At 28.0% G+C, this 25,216-nt stretch overlaps 1 long non-coding RNA gene across 1 annotated transcript in view; it reads right to left on the minus strand.

Moving 5' to 3' along the window:
* The window catches only part of LOC139426045 (uncharacterized), a 36,358-nt gene extending 19,260 nt beyond the window's left edge, over positions 1 to 17,098 (minus strand). The window contains exon 1 of the long non-coding RNA XR_011637302.1: positions 16,932 to 17,098. This is a non-coding gene — a long non-coding RNA (uncharacterized lncRNA). The remainder of the gene's footprint in view (positions 1 to 16,931) is intronic.
* Between the last annotated feature and the right edge of the window lie 8,118 nt (positions 17,099 to 25,216).

Raw genomic sequence — 25,216 nt, forward strand, 5'->3', positions numbered from 1 at the left:
CCACAGTAAAAAAAAAAAAAAAAAAGAATAGTTGAATAGAAAAAAGAAAAGATGATGTTAAAAGCAAATTTTTGTATTTTTCTGATTTTTCGAGACTTGACTTCATTTGGGTATCTATTGGTTGAATACATAAAGGATTTCTAGTTCCTTTTTCACCACATTCACCAAATTAGACGATTGTCTAATTATGTCAAATTCCAGGAGGAATTTCTCGTTTGAATGACTATTTTTGGGAGGTCACAATGATCTCTTATTTCGGCACTGTTATTATTCTCAAATATATATATGTCAGGGGTCTGTCCAGACACTTTGTAAAAGGTCCGGTTTTTGTGAAATTGTGAAAAAATTGTGTCAATAGGGTTCGGTTAGTGCAAAAAAAATTTCAAGGTGTTTTTAAATTGTAAATAGATACAAGATTATGCTCAGCACTGTAAAATTATAATAAAAAAAATTAAATTTTCAAAAATATACAGCAATTGCTGTTTCTAAATTAGAGATGCAACATACAGCTATTTGGTATTTTGCCTATACTGCTGAACGCAGAATATTCATTTCGGACAAATAATGAAAGAAGTGTCCGGCAAAACTTAATTCGTTTACCTCCATCTTTCTTGTTTTCTTCCCTGGGAAGGGTTCATTCGATAAACAAAACAATAATGACGATAAACAAATTTGTGAAGGGTCCGATTAAAAGAAAAATCATTTTGTGAAGGGTCTGTTTTTAAGTTAAAATATTTTGTGAAGGGTCCGTTTTTATGAAAAGATATTTTGTGAAGGGTCCGTTAACGGACCCAAATTTATTTTAAACAGACCCCTGCTGAGTTAGAATTTTTTTTAATAATTTAAAAATTAAATGAATACTAAATTTTATTCGTTTGCAATTTCACACATACAAAATTTTAAGATAAACATTAAGATGACAACAGAGTTGGAACAAGAGAAAATTTCGTGCACGCTTTCGTGACTCGATTTCGTCATTAGATCACAGAAAAGTAGTGTCACGAAAGCGGAAACAAAATCAAACGGTATCCAAAAGTACTTTATTGAATAAAACATTTACAAATATAAACGTTTCTAAAAGTCCTATATAAATCTTTTTTTTCTAGGTTACCAAAAATAGTGTGAACAATCTTCATATTTGAAGATTCTTAGCGGAAGAACATGTTTAGTGGCCATTTGAAAACACTCTTTTCAGATGGAAGAAGTTAAGGTCGACTATAAGAATAGAACAATAATTTTGTCTGCCAAATCTTTTACTAAAATAGTTTTCAATTGAAAATAATGCCTTATAAATAGCTTCCTGATGTTTTTATATGTTTTAAAGCAGATTTTTCAAAATTCACTTAAAGATCACTTAACATGTTTTTTCCACTAATATTTTCATTTCTATCATGTACAACATTATTAAGCAATTATAAAGCGATATGTTTCCATGTGAATCAGGGGTCTGTTTAGAAGAAATTTGAATCCGTTACCGGTCCCTTCACAAAATATCTTTTCATAAAAACGGACCCTTCACAAAATATTTTTACTTAAAAACGGACCCTTCACAAAATGATTTTTCTTTTAATCGGACCCTTCACAAATTTGTCTATCTTCATTATTGTTTTGTTAATCGAATAAACCCTTCCCAGGAATGGGGGGGGGGCAGATGTAAACGAACTAAATTTTGTCATCCGCAGACACTTCTTCCTTTATTCGTCAGAAATGAATATTCTGCATTCTGCAGTATAGGCTAAATACCAAATATATGTATGTTGCATCTCTAATTTAGTAGCAACAATTGCTGTTTATTTTTTAAAATATAAATTTTTTTAATTAAATTTTTACAGTGTTTGAGCATAATCTTATATGTCATTACAATTTAAAAACTCCTTGAAAAAGTTTTTTTTGCAATAACGGACCCTATTTGCACAAATTCACAAAAGCGGACCCTGGTTGAAAGAATGTGACTTAACGTTTATTTTATGTTCACAAATTACGAGCAATTTTTTCACAATTTTACAAAAACGGACCCTGCACAATATGTCTGAACGGACTCCTGCGAATTATTTGTTTAAACTCACAAACTTCTTTCCTTTTTTTTAAAAACTTATGCGAGTTATTCACGTAAAGTTATGTTTCACAAGGGAATGTCAACAAAAACTCAATGCCAAAAAATCCCTTAACATTCCACTGAGTTCTCTAATTATATTTTGTATAATATTTAACATGCGAGAATAAATTTCATGCCTATTTTTTTACCTAACGAGCAAACTTTCGACCATTTTTAAAACTCGTGCGCGTTATTCACGTAGTTATGTTTCACAAGAAAATGTCAACAAAACTCAATGCCAAGCACTTGAAGATAAAATAATATGTTTTTCCAGTAAGTTCGCTATTTATTATTCGCGATTATAAGCTAATATGTTTTCACACTATCTGACTTTCTTTATTTTAAATCTCGTGTCAGTTTTTACTTAAAGTTGTGTTTTGCTGGAAATTTTTTAACAAAAATTGAATGTGCGGTTAAAGATTATTATTTTGGTCTCAGTATTTCAATTGCAAGTATTTGTCCCGATGACTTAAGAACCCGAGGAATATTTTTCCTTCGAACTTTTTTTGTTGTTCGTATTTTGTTTTTTATTTGTACCTAAATAATTAATTTCATTTTTTTTTTATTTTTATTGTAGCAATCGTAAGGTTTGAGTTTTCTATTTCTACAACTATAATTATGAAGTTTTTTTTTATCTGTACTAAATATGAAGTAATTGTCGGGCAAGTTTATTTATTTATTTTTTTTTTTAAATTTACACTTCGCTAACTGTCCGTTTTATATATTCTATTTGCAGCGTAATAATTGTAATTTTTTTTTTAAAATTTGTATTGAATAACTGTATACTTAGCAATTATCTGGTTAGGTTTCTTTAATTTATAGAGCAATTACTGTCTGGTTTAAGTGTTTTGATCTGTACCGATATAATTATCATGTTCGAGTTTTACTCTTATACGATATCTGAAAAATTGCAATTTATGCTGACATTAATTTGACAATAGCGATTAGTGGTTAGTTTTTAATATAAAGTTAATATCTTACTTACTAGATCGCTATACGTGAAATATACGAACAGATATTATTCATTCTGGTTTAAATAATGTGAAAATATACGTAAGAAGTATAATTCATACTGGCATAGATAATGTGATCTATAATTAGAAACATTACTATAAGTTTTTATTTCCATAATTTAAAGCTAAGTTTCGAATCGCACAATCATTTTAGTACTGGGGAAGGGTTTTATTAAATCTAAAAACAGTAAACTTTATCTGAATATTACACAACTATATAGACAAAGCAGAATGCATACCTGTTAATAAAAAGATAGACTATTGGTCACGTTAACATGCGAGGAATTTTAGATTAATTACGGAATTCACAGCATTGTATTACGCTAGTAGTAGATTACATTGAGGATAAATAAAATTTTGCATCATATTACATCATTTCTTCCTTTCATGGGTAGACATCAAAATAAAACTTCCTATGTATTTCAGTATATCCACCTGTGCTCTAGTTCCTGGAATCTAGATTGTTTCTTAATGTTTATACCTGCTTTTAATGTAAATAAATACATTATGGTGAGCTAATTTACAATGATGTCAAGGGAAAAAACAATGCTGACATAAGTACTGAAATAAAAACATCTAGGACTTACATTGCAAACACCCGTTTAATGTTAAGGTTGTTTAAGGGCAAAATAAGTGCAAAATCTCTTTATGTTAAGACATCATAAGCGCTACTACCACTTTTTTGGGTGTTCCTTTTCACGTTACCTTTTGTTTTGCAACGCAAAAAACATAAGACTTAGAAGATTGAGATTATGAAAGCGTACAGAAAAGTGTACAGAGCGTACAAAGAAATTTAAAAAAAAAAAAAAATAATGTTCGATAGTTCGATAAATATTAGCTAGTAAACATATAGGAAAAATCCCGACGTGGACCTCTCTGCAGACCGCAGGAAAGCAAATACAAACTTGAAATTTGACGAGCTGAACGGGCCATTTTTATTTATTTTAATTTTATAAGCTCTCCCTTTTCATATCGAGTCAAAAGCAACATAAAAATAACTAAATAAAATTAAAAAAGAAAAAGATGTTAGATATTACCATACATAAATCTTAACATTCATAGCAAAATTTCTGAAAATATATAATACTTAAAACAGATATAAAAACCATTTCCAATTAGAGCTGCAATTTGATATAAAGTAATTATTATACTCTGATAACAAGTAAAATTCACTTAATACTTCGCATTGTGTCAAACACTCTATATTCCTAAGTTTACATGCTTTTTTCAAGAGCAGTTCATTATGTTTGAAATTCAGGTAATCGTCTATTTCGCTACCATTAACATATTAACGACATTTTCGTGCATAAAATTACAATAAGTATAAATGATTTGTTTAAAAAATTATCTTTTTTGTTGTTGTTGAATATATGGACTTATAAAGTAAAAAGCAGGAGAATCATAAGCAAATACGGGGATTGGTAAGCGGAGCGAGTAAAGGATGGAGCCTCCTTGTAAAAAATAAAAATAAAGACTGAAATACCTATATTGCCCAAAAGCAGTCAAAATGACTGCATTGTGAAAGAATAACTAATGTGTAAAGAAATATGTTTAAAATTAATTTTTAATATTTTTTATATTATTTACAGTTACGTACATAACAAGTTATTAGTAAATATTAGGAATAAAAAAAATTATATGTTGTACAAAAAGTCACAAAATTCTAAGAAATTGTGTCATCATTGTTTTCCCAATTGAAATTAAAAAACAGTCAAAAGGACTTCCTTAGGCTATCTAGTGCTAAGGAAACTAATAGCTCAATTATCCAAAGATTTAAAAACCAAAAATTATACTGATAATTCAAATAATAACAAAGATATAGCGTTAACATTAACTAACGTAACGTTATAAAATAAAATTTTATTCGAATCGAATTTCTGGAAGAGCTAATTAAGCAAAAAACAATTATCATACTGACCTAATTTTTAAAAAAAATTGGAATTAAAACTGTATTTGATGAATCTTTGGAAAAAACGTGGTGGTTTACAACTGTATTGCCCCTCTATATATAATTAGTAATACAGATAAATATGTAATAGCACATTGACTAGCAATGCATACTGAAGTAAATTCATATTAGTAGACATTACTCATTAGGAACAACAAAAAATGAAACAAAAATAAATGAATAGTTTCATGAATGTTTAATACTTATTATTGTTAAAATTGCAAAATAATTCTAAAATTCCGTTACAAGGACAAAAGTGTGTACACTGTAAGGAAATTACTGTAAAAAGTACCAGCACTCTGGGTGCTTGGTACTTTTTTCTCGTAAAATCGATTTTTACCGGAACAAGTTATTAAAACAAATAATCTAACTTACAGTAATTTTTACGGTAATAATTACCTTAAAATCACTGTACCGTAATCTCTCTAATTAAATAAATATTACTGTAAAAAGTATGTTGCAATTTTTTTTGGTAAAAATGCATTTTACGGTAAAATGAATTTTACGATTTTTGTCCGGTACTTAATACTGTTATTTGATCCGGAATTTTTCACAGTACAGGCGGGGAAGGAAATTTAACATTAACATTGGGAAACGTCATAACATTTTAAAACAAAAATAAGTATCTTTCTCTTTCTTAAACTAAAAAGACTGAAATACCTATATTGCCCAAAAGCAGTCAAAATGACTGGATTTTAAAAGAATAACTAATGTGTAAAGAAATTTGTTTAAAATTAATTTTTAATATTTTTTATATTATTTATAGTTATATAATAAGCTATTAGTAAATATTAACAATAAAATAAATTATATGTTGTACAAAAAGTCACCAAATTCTAAGAAATTGTGTCATCATTGTTTTTCTAATTGAAATTAAAAAGCAGTCAAAATAACTTCCTTGGGCAATCTAGTGTTAATTAAATTTTGTGTATTAAAAAGTAAATATTTAACATTTTGTAAACCATAAGCGTTTGAATAACACAGGTCATTTAAAACAAATCTCAAAAGGAAAAAAAAAAAGGAAAAAACTAGGAACTACTATTATCTATTTAGAAAATAGAATGTATCTGAAATGTAATTAGCACTATTAAAATGGTCTGAAAAATCTGAAATGTAATTAACACTATTAAATGTAATTAACACTATTTAATGCCAGATATATGAAGACATTTGCGACAGTCATCCTTGAGAATCTGAAACACTATTAATGAATTCAATGTGATCAAAAATAATATAAATAAGCTTAAAACGTGGACAATTTAAATGATCTATTATGTCATGTAATTTAAACATTTTTTTGTTTATTTTCTTTTTATAGATTCAAACTGCCATTTGGCAATGCGGTTGAATAAATAGGTGACAAGTTTTGTTTGAATCAGTAACATCTGTTGTTCTATTAAACGCTAACCATATGTCTGACATACTTGGAGGCTTTTTAATAAGGTTTCAGTTTTATTTTACTAGTGATGTAGTTCGTTTCAGTTGCTGATATTTTGCACGTAACGTAAATTATGTAACGATTTTAGATTAAACTTTTCACATTTTCAGAACCACCACGAGCTTACATCTGAGGAGGGAAGGGGTTCGTAATCTGGGAATAAAACTATATTGTATCATATTTTTTAAAAATATAAAATAACCAACAAACTGTTCATTATCTTCTAAATTGAACGAATAATTTTTTTTTTATAAAATTTTATATATACTGAAAACGTATGTGGAAACAGCGACAAAAAATTTGATAAAAGCATTTTGTTTTCTAACTTCTAGCGTTTTTGAGATTTTACAAAATTGATGCATTATTTGTTGCTTGAATTGCAAAGAATTTTTGGTCCATTCTTTATTTACAACGCATTCGGCAAATTAGACAATTATCTAACTTTGTCAGTATTATCAGACCAAATACCGGTATTGTCAGAGAACTATCAGACCAAATGTAAATATTTCCCGTATACCCCGTGCCATTTGGTAACTTAGATCAGAACAGCTTTTTTACCAGGGGTCTGTCCAGACATTTTGTGAAAGGTCCGGGTTTTGTTAAATTGTGAAAAAATTACTCAATCAGGGTCCTGCTTTTATGAATTTGTGCAATAGGGTCCGGTTATTTCAAAAAACTTTTTCAAGGAGCTTTTAAATTGTAAATAGATACAATATTATCCTCAGCACGGAAAATTATTATTAAAAAACATTAAATTTTAAAAAATAAACAGCAATTGATACTTCTAAATTAGAGATGCAACATACAAATAATTGATATTTAGCCTATACTGCTGAACGCAGAATATTCATTTCGGACGAATAATGGAAGAATCGTCTGCCGAAGACAAAACTGAATTTGTTTACCTCCATCTTTCTTGTTTTCTGCCCTGGGAAGGGTTTATTCAGTAAACAAAACAATAATGAAGATAAACAAATTTGTGAAGGGTCTGTTTTTATGAAAAGATATTTTGTGAAGGATCCGTTTTCTTCTAAACAGGCCCCTGTGTACGTTGTAAGCTCCCCGTAGTAGCTTCTTTGATATATATATATATATATATATAAAGTAATTACGCTGATTAGAGTGTGTAAAAGGAAGAAAAAAGAAGCACAAAAAATAGGCTCCAGCAAAGTAATCTAAGAGAATCCTTTAATCATGTGGGAATAAATTTACTCTTGTTTCAAAGATAATAACTCCAAGAAGGGAGTGAAGAAGATGACTATTTTAACCATCACGCGATATCTTGAGAGAATGCGAAAAACATATTTTGGGCCACCTAAGCTTACCCAGCGCTCTCGTTTTATCTTCCATCACGCCAACCCTCCGGCTACTCCTCACGATCTCATCAAAAACTGTTCTACAATCAGTGGAAATAAAAATGTTCGAAGGAGTACGATTATAAGAAAATTCTATAGCCATTAAGCTCTTTTAACACTTTGTCACAGTTCTTGTAGTTTCTTTCTTTTGAGTTTCTAAATTTAGATATGATATTACAGTTCTGGTGTTTGGTCAGATGGAAAATATTTTCTTGCATTATATGCCGGGAATAAGATCTTTAACTTATGTGAGTTACACTGACATAAATTTGAAACTTGTTTAACTTCTTTCCAAGTAATGAAAAGTTAATTAAAATGTGCGAACGATAATAACGAAAGTCTTTGAATAATTAGTTATTATAGGATAGTGTAGTTTGTATTAATAAGATTTTTAATTTAATTTTATTTGTGTAGAAGATGAAAAGAAACCTCTGGACTGGCATTGTTGGTTTAAATATGTACTAGTGCAATTACTGGGTAAGATAAATTACTGGGATAAGGCTTAAAGTAACCATTATTATTTCAATGATTTAACCATAAAGCGTACGAAAAAGCAATGGCAAATGAAAAAAAAAAATTATATTCAATTTGTTAAATTATTTTAACTGCCATACCTAAGAAAGCACATTTTTCATTAACATAAAAATCTATTTTTCACTATATCTGGCTTCTTTTGCAATGGCCAAAATAGTGAAAAACCAAATATTGGAGTTCGAAAAAGATAAAGAATATTTAAAGTGAAAAGAAAAAAGAAGAAGAGCACCAAAACACTGAAGAATATTATGGATGTGATAGCAAATGAGGATTACAATCATTAAAAGTAAAATTTTTTCTTCAGGATTTCAGGATGAAGCTGAAAGGCATTACCTTTCGAAAGATGACGGCATTCTAGCTCCACAAGACACTGGACAAAAAAAATTGATTCTTTTATATTATTTACAGTTATATAATACGTTATTAAGGCTACGAAGTTGAACCCAAAATTGNTGATAACAATTCGTCGTATTTTGATAACTTTTCATACTTTTCAGTTTTATAAATTCCCTTATTATAAATTTTTTTCTTCTTCTTAAGCACTACAGCCGGTTACCGGTCGAGGCCGTCTCAGTCAGTTTACCCCATCCAGATTGATTCGATGCTATATTTCTCCCTCTATTAACTCCCATGTCATTTAAACAATTCTCTATTTAACCATCTTGTTCTGGGTCTTCCTCTTTTTCTTCTTCCCTCTGGTGTTTGGAAGGTTATTTTTTGAACAGGATTTTCTTCGATAAAAATTTTTCTAGCCACCTTATTTCAGAAGTCTTGATCATTTTTACTATATTAGTTTCTTTGTATTTTGATTGTAATTCATGGTTGTAACGAATTCTCCAGGTTCCGTTTTCTCTTACAGCACAAAAAAATTTTCTTAATATTTTTATCTTGAAAGTCATTAGTTTCTCTTCGTTTGCTTTGTTAATTGTCCAGCATTCACTGCTATATAAAACTATTAGTCTCACTAGTGTCTTGTACAACTTTTTTCTTGTTTCACCAGTATTTATTAACTGTAACTGACCAGTAATTCTATTTTTGTTCATCCAGTACTGTTATTTAGTTTTATAAATTCCATTTGCCATTTTGGCGTTATTTTTTTAATTCATTCTTTACGAAGACTTCAGTAATGTAAGAGTAATGGTAGAAATTACGGAATACTCTGAATATATTTTGGGACCTTATTGTTATTATTAATATTATTAAATTAATTAATTATAACCTCTAATGTGGCAGAAATACTACTAAATCTAAAGAATTAAAGAGTTGGTGAATAAAGCACAAATAATGGCAGGGAATCAGGTTTCGGTTCTATAACAAGAACCTTCCTCAGTGTCAAAACAAAGAATGATAGAATAAAACCATGTTTTCTCTTGTTCACAGCTATTCTGTGTTTCGACATTGAGGAAGGTTTATGACTTCAGAAACGAAAATACTGTATGCCTGCTTTTGTAAAATTATTTGTGCTTTATTAACATTAATTTTAATCATATGTGCGACATTAATTTTATTCATATTGTACGACATTAATTTTATTCATATGTACGTATCTTCATTTGGCTTAAGAGATAATGCCTAATTTGACAGATTTTGTTTCAAATAGTATTTAGAGCACAGCTCCGATTCATTGCGAGACGAATAAATCGCATTACTTCCTCGTTAATAGTAAATAAGTTTTAATTTAACCATTAAATACAAGGTAAATACTACAAGTGCCCGCAAATCCCCTTAATTACATTTATGTTTTCAAATTCAGAAGTTGAACTGATAATAAGTTTTACGCATAAAAAATATTTCAAGTGTTAGGAGTAAGTACTTTTTCCATTTTCAATTATAATTTTTACGCTATAGTTATCTTATATGCTGCATACAAAACACAAAAGGAAAGGAAAAAAACTGGCTGATTTAAATTTAGTTTGGAGGGGAATGTAAGTATACAAAATTGATTTCTAAAGATTGAAAAAAAAGTTATGTTAATTTGCTTTTTAATTTTTTTAAAAATTTTAAAATTTAAGCTGGAAGTCCTTAAGTTTTGGTCCTTATTTTGATCATAACGTTTATATTACTTTATTTAACAAATTTATTTTCAATAAAGATGCTTTTACTTTCTTTATAAAATTTCATTTGATATTTGGGTTTCATTAGTTTAGAAATTCTTGTTTTAAAACTTGAATTTTCAAAGATGTCTTAGTAAAATTTCATTTAATATGTAAGTTTTTTTTTAAATCGTTTACAGTTTTATTTTAAAGCCTGAATTTTCAAAAATATTTCAGTAAAATTTAGTTTGAAATTTGGTTTCCTTCATAATATAAATTTCAGTTTTAAAACTTTAATTTTCAATTAAGTCTTAAGACGATTGCAAATCACAGGGACAAACAAAGAAATAAAATTATTTTAATGCATTCGTTTTTAATAATAAGATATATATTTTAATATAAGATATTTAATAATACATATTTAAAAACATGCTTTTTCGACAAATATATTAATTAATTTTAGGCGTGAAGTAAGGAACAAAACTGTAAAATCGCTCTTTAGTGAAATGCATTAATCAATAAAGAACAAAAGTAATTAATTTTAACTTTATACTTTAAACAATACAGAACAAAAGTAATGAATTTTAACTTCATACTTTAAATTTAACTAAACTTACTTTAAATTTAACTAAAAACGTATTGCATTAAATGTCAGAGATCGGTATATCTATTTTTTTTACTTTGGTTATCTTTATATTTCTTAGAAAGACGGTCTTCATAAACTTTTTTTTTATAAAATTTCTCTTATAAAAACAATAAGAATATTTTTTTTATGTAAGCATTAAAGTATAAATTTTCATTTAAACATATGACTTTGATTCAACTCATTCATAGGCATGCATTACACTCTCGAATAAATTTATATTTATTAACAAAAATTAATCTTTTATAACGAAAATTTACACTATAAATTTATATTTTATAAACAAACACTTTACGTTCCCAATAGTTTATTAGTATTTTAAATATTTGTATAATTATCTAAAATCTTAGTAATATTTTGATGGCTCTATTTGTGCGACAAAATATTATTTTAAATTTTACAATATAAAATGGGGTGCGGCAAAAAAACCCGTACAAATAATTTTATAACTTTATTAAAATAAATGAATTAATAAAAAATTACAAATACTCTCCCATTATTGCGCAACCAAAATACAAAAACCATATCTTTTAAGGAGATTTAGATTTAAAATTATGAATTAAAGGACGCCATTAACTCTGTTTATCAAACGAAAACTTTTCTGAAGGGTCCGTTTTTGAGAAATAATGTTTTGAAAAGGATTAATTTTTACGATAAACTATTTTGTGAAAGGTCAGTTTCAACAATGAAGTATTTTGTAAAGGATCCATTAACATACCGAAATCTCTCTTAAAATGACTCCCGGATAAGAAAAAGCATATCACTTGAGAGTGTTTTGACGAAATAAGAAATATCCATTTTCCTAATATGTCTTATAGCCATATAAGGGATACCAGAGAACCCAATAAGAATTAATCGCCACTAGGATAAATTATTATAAAACCCATTTCTCGCCTAGTAGTAAATTCATCAATGATTGCGTATGTAATCGATGCGAATTCCGCACCTGGCTCCCACCAACAGCATTGCTGACATAAAATAACCTCAGTGGTTGACGTATCATGGATAAGAGTCCCCTTGCAGTCAGGCTAACAGTGGAAGGTTTTCGTGGTTTTCCTCTATATGTAACACAGACGTGGGTAAGTTCCATAAAAAAATCCGTCACGAAGGCAAATTTTTCCCAATACTTGATCCAGGTGCTCCCCTGTCTTCTGAATTGGGTTCAAAATTACAAGGCTAAGTAGTTGAACATTGGTAGTCGTAAACTAAAAACTGGATCAGCTGTTCAACGATGGTAACGAAATGGTTGCGTATTGACCTAGTATGCTTCAGGGGATAGAGTATTCGCCTCTGAGGTGACGCAGGTTCGAATCCCAGTGGTGGCTGGTTGGTACGAATTCTGTTCTGGACTCGCACCAACCACAGTGCTGACGTGCAATATCCTCAGTGGTAGACGGATTATGGGTTAGAACTCTCTTGCCGTCGGACTAACAGTAGGAGGTTTTCGCGTTTTTCCTTTCTATGTATTGCAAATGCGAGTTAGTTCCATCAAAAAATCCTCTACGAAGGCTAGTTTGTTTTAATGCTTGATCTAGGAGATCCCTTGTTTTCTGGGTTGGGTTCAAAATCCCAAGGTAGTGGAGTTGAACGCAGAATCGGGTTGGCTTTTCAACACCAGTTTTGAAATAAAATAGCTGCGTATTGTTGACGTAGTTTAATAGATATTGGCGATTAAAAGTGTTTTTTCCCCCACATATGATTGTTTCTAAAAATTACTTACATTAAACAGAAATGAAAAATTTAATTTGGTATTACAAACAGCTTACATTTTTAAGTGAAGATTTAATTGAAAGAAAAATTATGTAAACGTACTTTATAATAATCGCAATAGATCTTCATAGACCTTAAAAGCTTTTTATTTTTACTTTTTATCAGTTATATGATAAAAGAAAACAAATAAATGAAACTAATGTATTGAAGACGAATTTATGTAATAATGTATAAGAGACGAATCTATGTAATAACGTATAAGAGATGAATCTATGTAATAATGTATAAGAGACGAATCTATGTAATAATGTATAAGAGACGAATCTATGTAATAATGTATAAGAAACGAATCTATGTAATAATGTATAAGAGACGAATCTATGTAATAATGTATAAGAGACGAATTTATGTAATAATGTATAAGAGACGAATTTATGTAATAATGTATAAGAGACGAATCTATGTAATAATGTATAAGAGACGATTCTGTGTAATAATGTAATATGAGAAAAGTAAATAAGCCTCATTTTATTTAAAATATTGCAGTTGCTAACAAATTGATACACAGTGAAGAAAATTTTGATTTTTATGAGCGAGTTTATTTATTTATTATTTTTTTTAAAGTGAACTGAAGAATTTGTTGTCTTCTATCAACGCATTAACAATTTGTGTGATTTCTGTTTTTCAAATTTCTTTACTCTTTCTTATTCATTTAAAGTTTGAAACATCATACATCATGTTACCTCTTTCAAACTAATTGGTAAAAGAAAGACCCCCATCACTGCTTATCAACAACTTTTTACCACGTTTAAACCACAAACAACGCCTTCTGGAAAGAAGATTCTTTATAAAAAGTGAAGTGTGAAATTAATCGAAAGGCGTATTATTATTTAACTCAAAAAGGAAATGACTGGGGGTGGGCTGACGCCAAATCATTCTGACATTAGAAAATTGGATATTTAAATTTCCTTATACTTGCTTTACACGCTTAATCTGTCTTCACCATTCATGTTTTTAAAAATAAAAACATGTAGGATATATCGTTTTTTTTCTTCTTTCAATTTTAATCAATCACTCAAACTGTTTAGATTTTAGAAGTACTGATAATAACGTTTGATTAGTCTTATTTTTTTTACTTCTTTTCAATTTTGAGTTTCAATCATTTGACTTCAGAATTTGTGCATCAAGGAACTTGCGCTGTTTCAAGCTCCAGAACGAAAAACTTAACAAATTACGAAAAGTCCAATTCTTTGATTTTTCATAAATGAAAAACCTTTTTTGGCGTAGCGCAGTGGGCCAGCATCCAAGGTTTCGTGGCTAAAATTAGTATTTCTATAAAATTTGTTTCAAAATTTGGGGGTTTTCATGTGCAGGTAAATTGAATTCATAGTTGAAATTTTGAAATACACTAAAAATACCNATAAAAAAAAAAAAAAAAATAATAATAATGGCGGCTGAAAAAAGGCGAGCAAAAAAAGAAAAAAATAATAATAATATAGTACGTTTAAATAATTAAATATAGCAATGAAAATGTAATAATTTTCGTAATTTTATATTAAAAATGAAAAGCAAATTGTATTTCCGCAGTAATATTAGAAAATAACGCGAATTAATCACAAAATAACGCGGAAACATGGAAAAAAAACATAATTTTTGCTGTATATTTAGTCCACCTTTGCAATATGGGCAAAATGGGGCAGGTTTTTTCGAAAGAACAAACATCAAAGAAGACAACAAAAAAAAAGTTTAGCTTATTTCCTCGTGGAACTTTTTGTAGATAAGTTTCGAAAGTGATTAAACATTGTAAAATTTCAAATGATAATATATAAACTATAAGTTTGTAAAGAGTATTAACTAATCCAACAAATTGAAAAATTTTACTATAATTTCAGACTAATTACTCTGATAAAAATGCAACAGTAAGGTGAAATTCCTATATATATTTCTGAAATATAAATTTAAAAAAGAAATTTCAACATATTTTTCACTACATTGTACTCTTGTCGGTTCAAAAACTAAATTATAATGTTTGGAATGATTATGAATACTTAATTTGGGCGATATTAAAACTGCCTACACATATTTTAGTTGAAAATTTAATTTTGACTTTTGACCAAAGATCATGGTGTTCTGGCCCACAGTGCGTAGGTGAAACTACAATAAATAGTCTCTCATCATCAAAACATTTTTTTAAAAAAAAGTTTCAAATTGTTATTATTTTTTCGAAATAATTTTTTATAAAACATCCAAGAATGAAAAAATAAAAAAAATTAAATCGACATTAAAACAAAAGAGGAAAAATAAAAAAATTTATAATAATATTGGCCTTTTTTTATACTGGCAGTCAAGATTCTTTTTAACATTGAACTCAAACTTAGTTTATTATTTTTTCTTATTAAATTAGAATTTTTTGTTAATCTCTATTCGCGTAGAATTATTGAAAGAATGTCAAACTTTGCATGTCTTAAAAAGTACTAAAGTTTTAATTTGATAACTTTTTGGAGTTTAAAGTATGCATAATTGAGCATAAAATTACAAACGGCGTTAATAATTAGATGACTTTTATGCAGCAATAAGAACAATGTGTTTTGAACAATATGTTTACTTAATAAGATTTAATTTTACTTTTTACTTTACAGAGATTACAATTTTTGTACCTATTACTCAAACTTTTTTAAAAAAATGCAAATTACATTAATTACTCTTTTCTTTTTAGTTAGATGTAAATAAATTACTCTTTTAAGAAATTAGGTGTTTAAATTATTATTTTGATTGACAATTTTTACATTGGAAATTTTATTTGATTAAAATTACCCCCTGGTGAAAGGTATTCATAAAGTCTCTTTAAAATCGTAGACTTTTATCAGCAATAAATGTAAGGAAATTATAAACCGAAACAATAACAAAAAAGAAGCCGATGGTATTTTTTTTAAAGCTTAAACCACTTAAAAAAGAACGGATAAAATGAATAAAGCTGCCTTTTACATTAAAACAAAATATTTTTTAAAAACTGAGATGATAGGAAAGAAGTAATAGAATATTGTAAATTAATTACAGTGGTGTGATTGTATGTTAGGGAATAATAAAGAATCGCACTATTGTACTTTCAAAACTTGTAAGAACTTTAAACTTTAGAAGTATTAAGAACAATAATTTTAAACTATTTCGAATTATAATAATCAATTTCCTAAAATTTCATAATTAAATATATTTTTTTATTATTTTGAATCAATCTTTCAGTTTTAAATAAAATTCCTCATAAAAAGATTTGGCACAATTTTTGAAGAATGTTTATTCTTTAGATTGTTAAATGCAATTTAAATCAATATGTTTAAAGTGATTTTGGGTTGGTTTTAAACTAAATAAAGTAAATTACACTCAAGCATTTTAGCCATTTATGTAGTATGTGCCCTGAAGTAAAAGTAAATAAATTAATTAATATCACTTTTAAAAAACACTTTAAAAAAATTAAGTAAAAAAATATCCGTAGTACTGAAGTTAAATTTTACATAAAAAATTTAAAGTAGAATTATATTTTTTCTTTTTAATGTTATAAAGTGTAAAAAATATCTTGAAGTAGAATTTTTACTACACATAGTTTTCATAATTTTTTTTATTATTTTGCATTAATTTAGATCAAAATAGGTGAAAAAAACTATATTTAACATTTTAACAATTTATGGTTATAGAATACAGCATGAATGGCCGGTGTCTTTTATTACGTAAAAGATAAAATTTTTCAAACAATAATTTTTCCCATTTGCACTTGTTTACAGTTATTTATATCTAAGAGAAACAGTTATTCATCAATGAAAATTCTTTAACTTACATAAATCAATTTTGATAAATTTTTGAATATGAATGAAGAAAATTCAAACTACTTTTTTTCTATATTTTAGTACAAATATAATTCCGGTAATCTTACAAATTCTTTTAGCAACTATCAGATTTTATGCATTTTTAAAAGATTAGTATACAGCTCAATAACTGCATTGTAATTAATAAGTTCGAAAATTCAAAACTTCTTTATTTTCTCTTTTTAAAGAAAAACTTGAAATTTCGAAACAAAATTCGTTTAATAATTTTTTTTTCTTTCAAAAAATAGCATTATTCATTTTTCATAAGAACATTTTCCCCCAAAAATGTAACAAAAGAAATTTACCTTTGCAAAAGCAGACGATATATTATATCCAAGTTCGTTTTCCGTTAAAGTTGGCGGATGGAAGAAAAAAGAAAGCAAGAGCGGTTGAAAGTTGCTCACTTGGACGTTGCCAGAGATACACTGAAACGAAATGTTGTATGTGAACTTGACTCTTCAGGTGAAACTCCGACCATCGCGGCACACAAGAAAGACGAGTAATTTGAATTTTTTTTTCTCTCTTTCTTTTTTCTTTTTCTTTTAAACTCTCCACGGAAGTTATTATTTTTTTTGATTTTCAAGAACATAAAAAAATTCTTTAGTTATATGACACTCCATTTCAAGGTTTATTTTCTTTACTTTTCCAGAAGACATTTTAGTTCAGTTATGTTAGCGTGAAAAATGAAGCTAAGCTATAGTTTTTTTCTTCCTCTTCTTAGATAGGCTTTTAAATTGAAAGAAACTAAGATATTTTGAATTTTTGTTGCCATTTCCACGAAGTAAATCCGCATTGCTTCGTGTATTACCTTTATTCACCCGCTTTAAAAACTCGATAATTGGTATTTTGAAAACATTTTAGTAGTCATTCAAAAAATTACGAAAAATCTAAGCAATAACAAGTAATTAAGCCATGGAAAAAAAATTTCAAATTAATAATGGGAATGCCAAAAATGAAACTTTAATCAGTAAGAGTGACTGCGTCTTACTGTTATTAAATATTGAAATACTTAAAAATTATAGTTCAAATTTGTCCCAACTATTAAATAAATGTTACAAAATTATTTTTCTCCCCCAAAAAGAAACATCGTATTTTCAAACACAAAGATTTAAGATTGAAAGTGAGAAGAAAAAAAAAACTGTAAAAGCGCACAACTCATAAGAATAAAAATTTATTCTTTTACCCCACCTGATTTTTTTTTAAAAAATATGAGAATTGTAAAAAATAAGTTTTTTTTGGTGGGTTTAAATTTTAAACTTTTAAAACAGCACATAATCAGAAGAAATGCCTTGTTTGAATGGAATGCGCTATCATTTGCATTTTTATAGTTGCGCATAGTTTCTCAACTATTTTTACTTCAGAAATGTCAATGAAAAAAAGCTATGTTTTTAAAAACAAGTTAATGTTTCTATTTTAATAAATAATATTGTTAACTTTTTGAAAAATAAATTCCCAACCAAAACCCAAAAATTTATAAATAGTTATAAACAATTGATTATAACCATATAACATTAGTTTATAAATTGTGCCTATTTTATCAGAATAAGTTCAGGACACAAATTTAGTTACGAAAGTTAGAATGGTATTTAGATAATGATGTGAAATTTAACTATGTTTTTTTATGTCAGTGAATTTTATTGCTGATATGTGCTACTGTTAAAATTATGAGAAAATACATTCCTCATATCTATCAGCAATATGTTCAAATTCTCAAATTTCGTGTTAACAAAAAGTTGCCGGAAGATATTCGAATCATCAATATATTCACGAAGTGCGTTAATATCGTATACTCAATTCAAAAATAATAATATTCAAAAGGAAATTTAGAAAATTTTGCATTTTCAGAACTGTTTAATTAGAATTGTATCCTTTTTCGCACCATAAAAGCACCACATAAATGTATCTTTTAAATTAAAATAAGCTAATTTCACTAGACAGCCTTTTTACTCGAACCTGGTGTATCAAAAATAACCAATGGTTTGAAAAATAAACAAAAGAAAAATGGAAGGAGATAGAATCGTACAATTTGCTGTGTTCTTTGCTGAAGAAATCTTTCTTTTCAATGAATTTCTATATTAGTTACAAATACCATCAACAGATATCACTGTTAATAAAAACTATAAAACTATGTTTTCGAAAAAGGAAAAGAAAATATTACTATTCACAACAACTACGTGGGGCAAACTAAGGCCAAAATTATCTGTTGTCTGTGTAAATATTTCAGTTGGAATGGTTTAACAATCAACGAAAAACATTTTTTAAAACTTTTTTAACTCAACTGTGCCATTTGTTGACGATTTTTGTAGGTAATTTTGAAGTTTGGCGAGAATAAATCTCACGCTTCCTAAACAGAACACACCAAACCCACAGATTTTAATTTTTTTCTATTTTTGAAAAAAAAATAAAATCGGTTGTCATTTTTGGGGTATTTGATAGAAAGATGGACTATAAAGCTTAAATTTTAAGTTCAAAATTTAACTTAAAAGTTTAACTTTAGTGTTAAATTTAGAGTTCTCCAATCGTATTTCTATCATAAAATATAAATGCAGCAGATTTTTTTTTCATATTTAAACAAGACTTAAGACTTAATTGAAATAAGAGAATGGAAACTAAAATAATTTGAAGAATACCACGGTTGTATTTTTTCGTGGGTTTACTTTTCTTTATTTAGAAATGTAATTGTTCAATAAAAAATTTAACGCTTTGCAAAATATAATGAAATAAATATTTAGATATTGGGTAAAACTTAAAATTGTGTGTGAAATTTTTTGTCGTAGAAAACGTAACCATAAATGGTTATGGACAATTTAATTCTTAGGGGAAAAAACATATTTATATTTAACGAAAAAATAATTATGTAACTTCATAATGTAATTATGAAAATAGTTATATAGTAGATCAGAGATAGTCAGATAGTTATATAGAAATTTTCCGTCCTTGTCTTCAGGAAAATTTTCTTCACGTGACCGAAATCAATCTCCAGAGGATTGTGGGCGGATGAGGTTAGGGAGATGTTAAGTTTGATTTTAATAATCTTAATTTCATATTTTTTAAAGAAACTGGTGATTGGTATTTACACTACAGAAACAGTTATTCATCAATGAAAATTCTTTAACTTACATAAATCAATTTTGATAAATTTTTGAATATGAATGAAGAAAATTCAAACTACTTTTTTTCTATATTTTAGTACAAATATAATTCCGGTAATCTAACAAATTCTTTTAGCAACTATCAGATTTTATGCATTTTTAAAAGATTAGTATACAGCTCAATAACTGCATTGTAATTAATAAGTTCGAAAATTCAAAACTTCTTTATTTTCTCTTTTTAAAGAAAAACTTGAAATTTCGAAACAAAATTCGTTTAATAATTTTTTTTTCTTTCAAAAAATAGCATTATTCATTTTTCATAAGAACATTTTCCCCCAAAAATGTAACAAAAGAAATTTACCTTTGCAAAAGCAGACGATATATTATATCCAAGTTCGTTTTCCGTTAAAGTTGGCNCTACTAACTTAGGTACATTGCAAATGCACAAAATTCTAAGAATTCAAAACAATCATTCAAATCCATACAAAAACTTTTTTTTAACAAAAATTAAATCTTTTTAGTAAATACTAAGTCATTAAAATAAATTTGAATTCAAATAAATGACATGTAATTCGTTAATCCTATTAGAAATGTGCTATAGTATAATTCGTGATATAAATCAAAAACCGTCAAATAAATTCGTAATATATAAATTGGTGAAAAAAAGCGCTTTCAACAAAATACTAAAATAGAGATCTATCGACAAAGAGTACTCACTTCTGCCTAGCTTAATAGTATGAGATTGCCGCAGCTGATGCTCTCTGGTTATTTCAGTTTCCGTTTTTAAGAGCGCTATGTGTTGAGCCACCTCAGCAAGATTTGGCATGTGACATTTTTAGCGGCAATCATTGGTCTATTCGCCGTGTAAGAGAAGTAGTAACGTAAGCAAAACAAAGAAAACGTTGCCACCGGCGGAATAGAAATACAGCCAAAATTTGGGAGCCACGTAAGAGAATTATATATATTAGATTAAGCTACGTCAACTACAACTTTTTATTCTTCTCGGCTAGCGTGATTAGCACACCCATGTACTACATAATACATATTCTCTAAGGAGAGAGAAGATAAGGCGGTTCATAACTGAAATCTAGGTACAAAAACACGAAACTGTGGTTAAAAATTTTACCTAAAATAAATTTGTGTGCAGGGCCTGATTATAGCCTAGGTCCAATAGGCAAGGGCCTAGGGCCCACAATTTCTGAGGGGCCTCAGAAATTAGTAAAAAGTTTGATGAAAGGTGGGCTAGCTATGTGTTGATTTAAGTACTAAGTAAAAAAATAGTTCCAGCTTACAATAAAAAATAATTCAGCTAATCAGTGACTTTTAGTAAAAATCACTGATTTCAATTGTTTCACTGATTTCAATTGATTTCAATTGTTCTATTTTTATTTTGACATTATATTGTTTTGTTGTTTTATATTTTGCTTTAATTTATAGATACGAAAACTTTGAAAACTTTTAATCTTAGAAAAATAATCTTCAATTGTCTGCTTTCAAAATTTCTTAGAATGTTTCTCTTGAATCATGTAGTTCAACAGATTCTTTTTCATTATTAGGACTACTCTTCAGTAATTTAATTTCAAAATATTTTGTAAAAGACCCAGAAAATTTGGAGGGCCTTGGGCCTGAATTTGTCTTGATCGGTCCCTGGTGCAAATCGGGGGAGGATATTTGCGAAGAATTGTTGTCCATATGTCATTCCAACTGTGACATTAAATATCTCTAAGTCCATGTTGAAATTTCGAAAAAAAAGGAAAAAGAAAGAAAACAATACTTTTTTTGAAATTTAAAAGTCAGGAAGGAAGCTGGGCAAATACGTTTGATATATATTTTTAGGAATTTGGCATATAGCATGTAAATGTTTTTTAGTCGATATGGAATTAAGCAACTTTAATGGTAGAAACAAAGCATATTTTTGGGAAAAAAAATTTCATCCGGTTCCCGGTTATACAGCTACTGAGCTCTAAAAATTTGTTTTTCAACATGCTGCAAAACATAATAGCTTTTCTTGATGAAGCCGTTTTTTTGCAGCGCGTACGTTCGTAATAGTACTATCTGCAATTTTTAAATCCAAGTAAAAAACAAAATCTTTTTGATTATGTAAGCAAATGCTATAGAAGTAAGTAGATTAATTTAATTTCAGTTTTTTCAAGAAAGACACTGATTTTTTTCTTTTTTGTAAAAAAAAACTAAAAAAAATCCCATTTCCAAAAAATTACATACAATTATTTGCTAAAAAAAGCAAAAATAGTACAGTAAAGTGAGATAGTTCCACGTAATTCTTTAGAAAATGTAATTTTAAAGGAAGAGTTATAAAAATTTAAAGAAAATCGATGAAGATTTGTTGGAATTAAGAGTTTCGATGGACTGACCAAAGTTATTCTGAAAAACGCTTTTAAAATTTTGAGAACACAAGTAGAAAATTGTAGAGCAAAAATTATAAAGAAAAGAACAGAAAGAAAGAAAAAAATAAAGCTTTTTTTTTCCAAATCCCAGAATGGCCTAACTTATTAAAGGAACGCAAGTACGAGTAGATATTTCAGATTTGAACAATACTGCAAAGATATATGAATTAATCTAGATTCAAAACTATAGAATGGAAGATAATTTATAAGAAAATACTAATACAAAAAGTAAAAAAGCGTATATAAAAAGAATATTATTATCTTTGAAAGAATCACATTTGCGTAGTCGCCATTTTTAAATAACACCTGCTTCATTTAATGAACATGCATACTCATTGGAGAGAAGATAGTTGAAACAGTTCTATCACAAAAGAAAAGTTCACCTGCAATATGAGAATATAACAAGTCTTTTCTCCAATCAGCTTCCCCCAAACGATAATGACCAAAAAAGCATAATCCAATAATTGACAGGTTTTCAGCATGTGGACGAAGCTAACGGTTCTTTTTTAAACGTATGTACCAGACAATGGCTTTTGTATCAATTATTCTATCCTGGCACGTTTCAATACAATGGAACAGAACTCAACCATAAATAATTGACCAGATCTTTTTTTTCAGTGGCCTGACCCTAATACCTAAAAGGTTACAATTTTCAGTTAAAATTTAGAGGCTTTTGCCTTTAACCGTTAGCAACCTAGTTATCAGTGATCTTCTAATCGCAAAGTGATCAATATGCCGTGCTTAATCAGTTCATGAATAATTGTTATGTTTTGTGGCGAAACAATTGTAGATTTAGTTTAGCAGAAGAAGAAAAAAAATGGACCCAGTATACTTTATTATCTTATGTCATTTAAATAGTTGACTCTATAATTGAAACAATGACTTTTTCTCTCTTCTCTTTCAAAGCGTAAAATCTTTTGAATTCAAGAACAAATAAGCCCATTATATTCATCTCCCCCTTAAAACAAATTTAACTGAGCTACGTTACTATATTTATGCCAAGGTATAACTTAAAAACTTTTATGTTACCTTTCGGATGATTTTTATCGTTAATATTTTATGCCGTGAAAAAATATTATATTTATAGCTTTTTATTTGTGGTTGGTGTTTTTATTACTGCTAAAATATATCCTACGAAATATAAATGCAATAAATTTTTTTTTAAATGCAATGGGAACTTCTTTAGTGATATACATGCTGCCAAATGTTTAATAAAACTGAAGAAGCTATTGCGTGAAGATCTTTTTAATTTAAAAGTCACAAACGTTTTTTGTCCAAAATTTATTAGATTTTTCTGTTTTAAACATCAACAATTGTTGTACCATTTTAAGACACAGAAACTATTTTATGAGGGTTCCTTTTTCTGTATTAAGATTCCTCTTTCTTATATACTCCATTAGAATTCCTCTTTCATAATACGATTCTTTCATCTCATCTGTTCCTCGTTCTCATTCATCTATTTATAAGAATTTCCCATTCTCTCTTGTTCTATTAAGATTCCTTTTTCTCATCTGTTTATTAAGATTCCTCTTTATCATATAACCACTAGGATTCCTCTTTCATATCTTATCTATTGGGAAACCTTTTTTGTCATCTATTCTATTAGGATTTCCCATTCTCTTTTGTTCTATTAAGATTCCTTTTTCTCCTCTGTTTATTAAGATTCCTCTTTGTCATATAACTGCTAGGATTCCTCTTTCATATCTTTTCTATTAGGAATCCTTTTTCGTCATCTATTCTATTAGGATTTTCCATTCTCTTTTGTTCTATTAAGATTCCTTTTTCTCATCTGTTTATTAAGATCCTATTTGTCATATAACCACTAGGATTCCTCTTTCATATCTTTTCTATTAGGAATCCTTTTTCGTCATCTATTCTATTAGGATTTCCCATTCTCTTTTGTTCTATTAAGATTCCTTTTTCTCATCTGTTTATTAAGATTCCTCCTTGTCATATAACCACTATTCCTCTTTCGTATCTTTTCTATTAGGAATCCTTTTTTGTCATCTATTCTATTAGGATTTCTCATTCTCATCTATTCAGTTAAGAATTAAAGGTCTCTTTCAACCTTTTGTTGGAATAATTAAAAAAGTCCTAATCTTTAGTATATTTTTTTGTAAATGATTAAAACCCCTCTATTTACGCTTTTACTTCAATTTGCGTTTCTGTTTTCATATTTTGTAATCGGGCTATCTTGTTTGAAAATGTATTTTAAATCAGTCTTGAAAAATTTCCCGCTCATGTAAGTTCATTTGAATTTGCTACTCGCCGTATAGATTTCGTTTTATGTTTTATTCTGTTTTTTTTTCTTTACATTTTATTTTATTTTCTGTTTTTACGTGATATTTTTGCTTAATATGTTCTATTTTATTTTTTGTAAATTTTTTTGAGTGCTCCTCACAGTATTGTATTGATAGATTTTGTTTTGGTTATATTGATACAATATTAGAAAGCACTTGTTTTTGCGGACATAATCGTGTGAGCTGATGAGAAGACTATATCTTTTATTTTCCGGTTTTTATCATTTTTTACATTAAATAAATTATTGTTTACATTAAATAAATTTTCCTACTAAAAAAAAAGGAATGATGGATCAAATGAGGGAATTGTTTTTGCTGGGCTCACGAAAGATACAGTGAAGTGGAAAAAGATAACTATTTTATATGTGAATTTCGAGCATAATGTTTTAAAAAATTGCTATATAAATTCCTGCTATATTTTCAGTGAAATTCTACAGTTTCTAAATATCCCATGGAATTCACATATGTACCCGGTCCTACCCCACTAATTGGGTAAAATAAAGTGATTTGACTTTTTCCAGATACAAAAAAAAATCATTTATAAAAATAAAATCATCTATGGCTTTTAAGAATGGTATATTCTACGTAACCAAACACTGAATACATGAATTAAATCTGAGTCGTTTCTGGGTCGAAGAGCTTATCTCCAACATGCCTTTGAATCTTAGCTAACCCGGTCTTACCCCTCTTTCTTCTATATTTTAAGTCAGAGTAAATGCGTTTTTTTTGTCTTATTTTAAATTTTAAAACATCATTTGATCATATTAATTAGAATATTGATGGACAACCATTA

Source organism: Parasteatoda tepidariorum, chromosome 7, assembly GCF_043381705.1.
Source record: "Parasteatoda tepidariorum isolate YZ-2023 chromosome 7, CAS_Ptep_4.0, whole genome shotgun sequence".
NCBI lineage: Eukaryota > Metazoa > Arthropoda > Arachnida > Araneae > Theridiidae > Parasteatoda > Parasteatoda tepidariorum.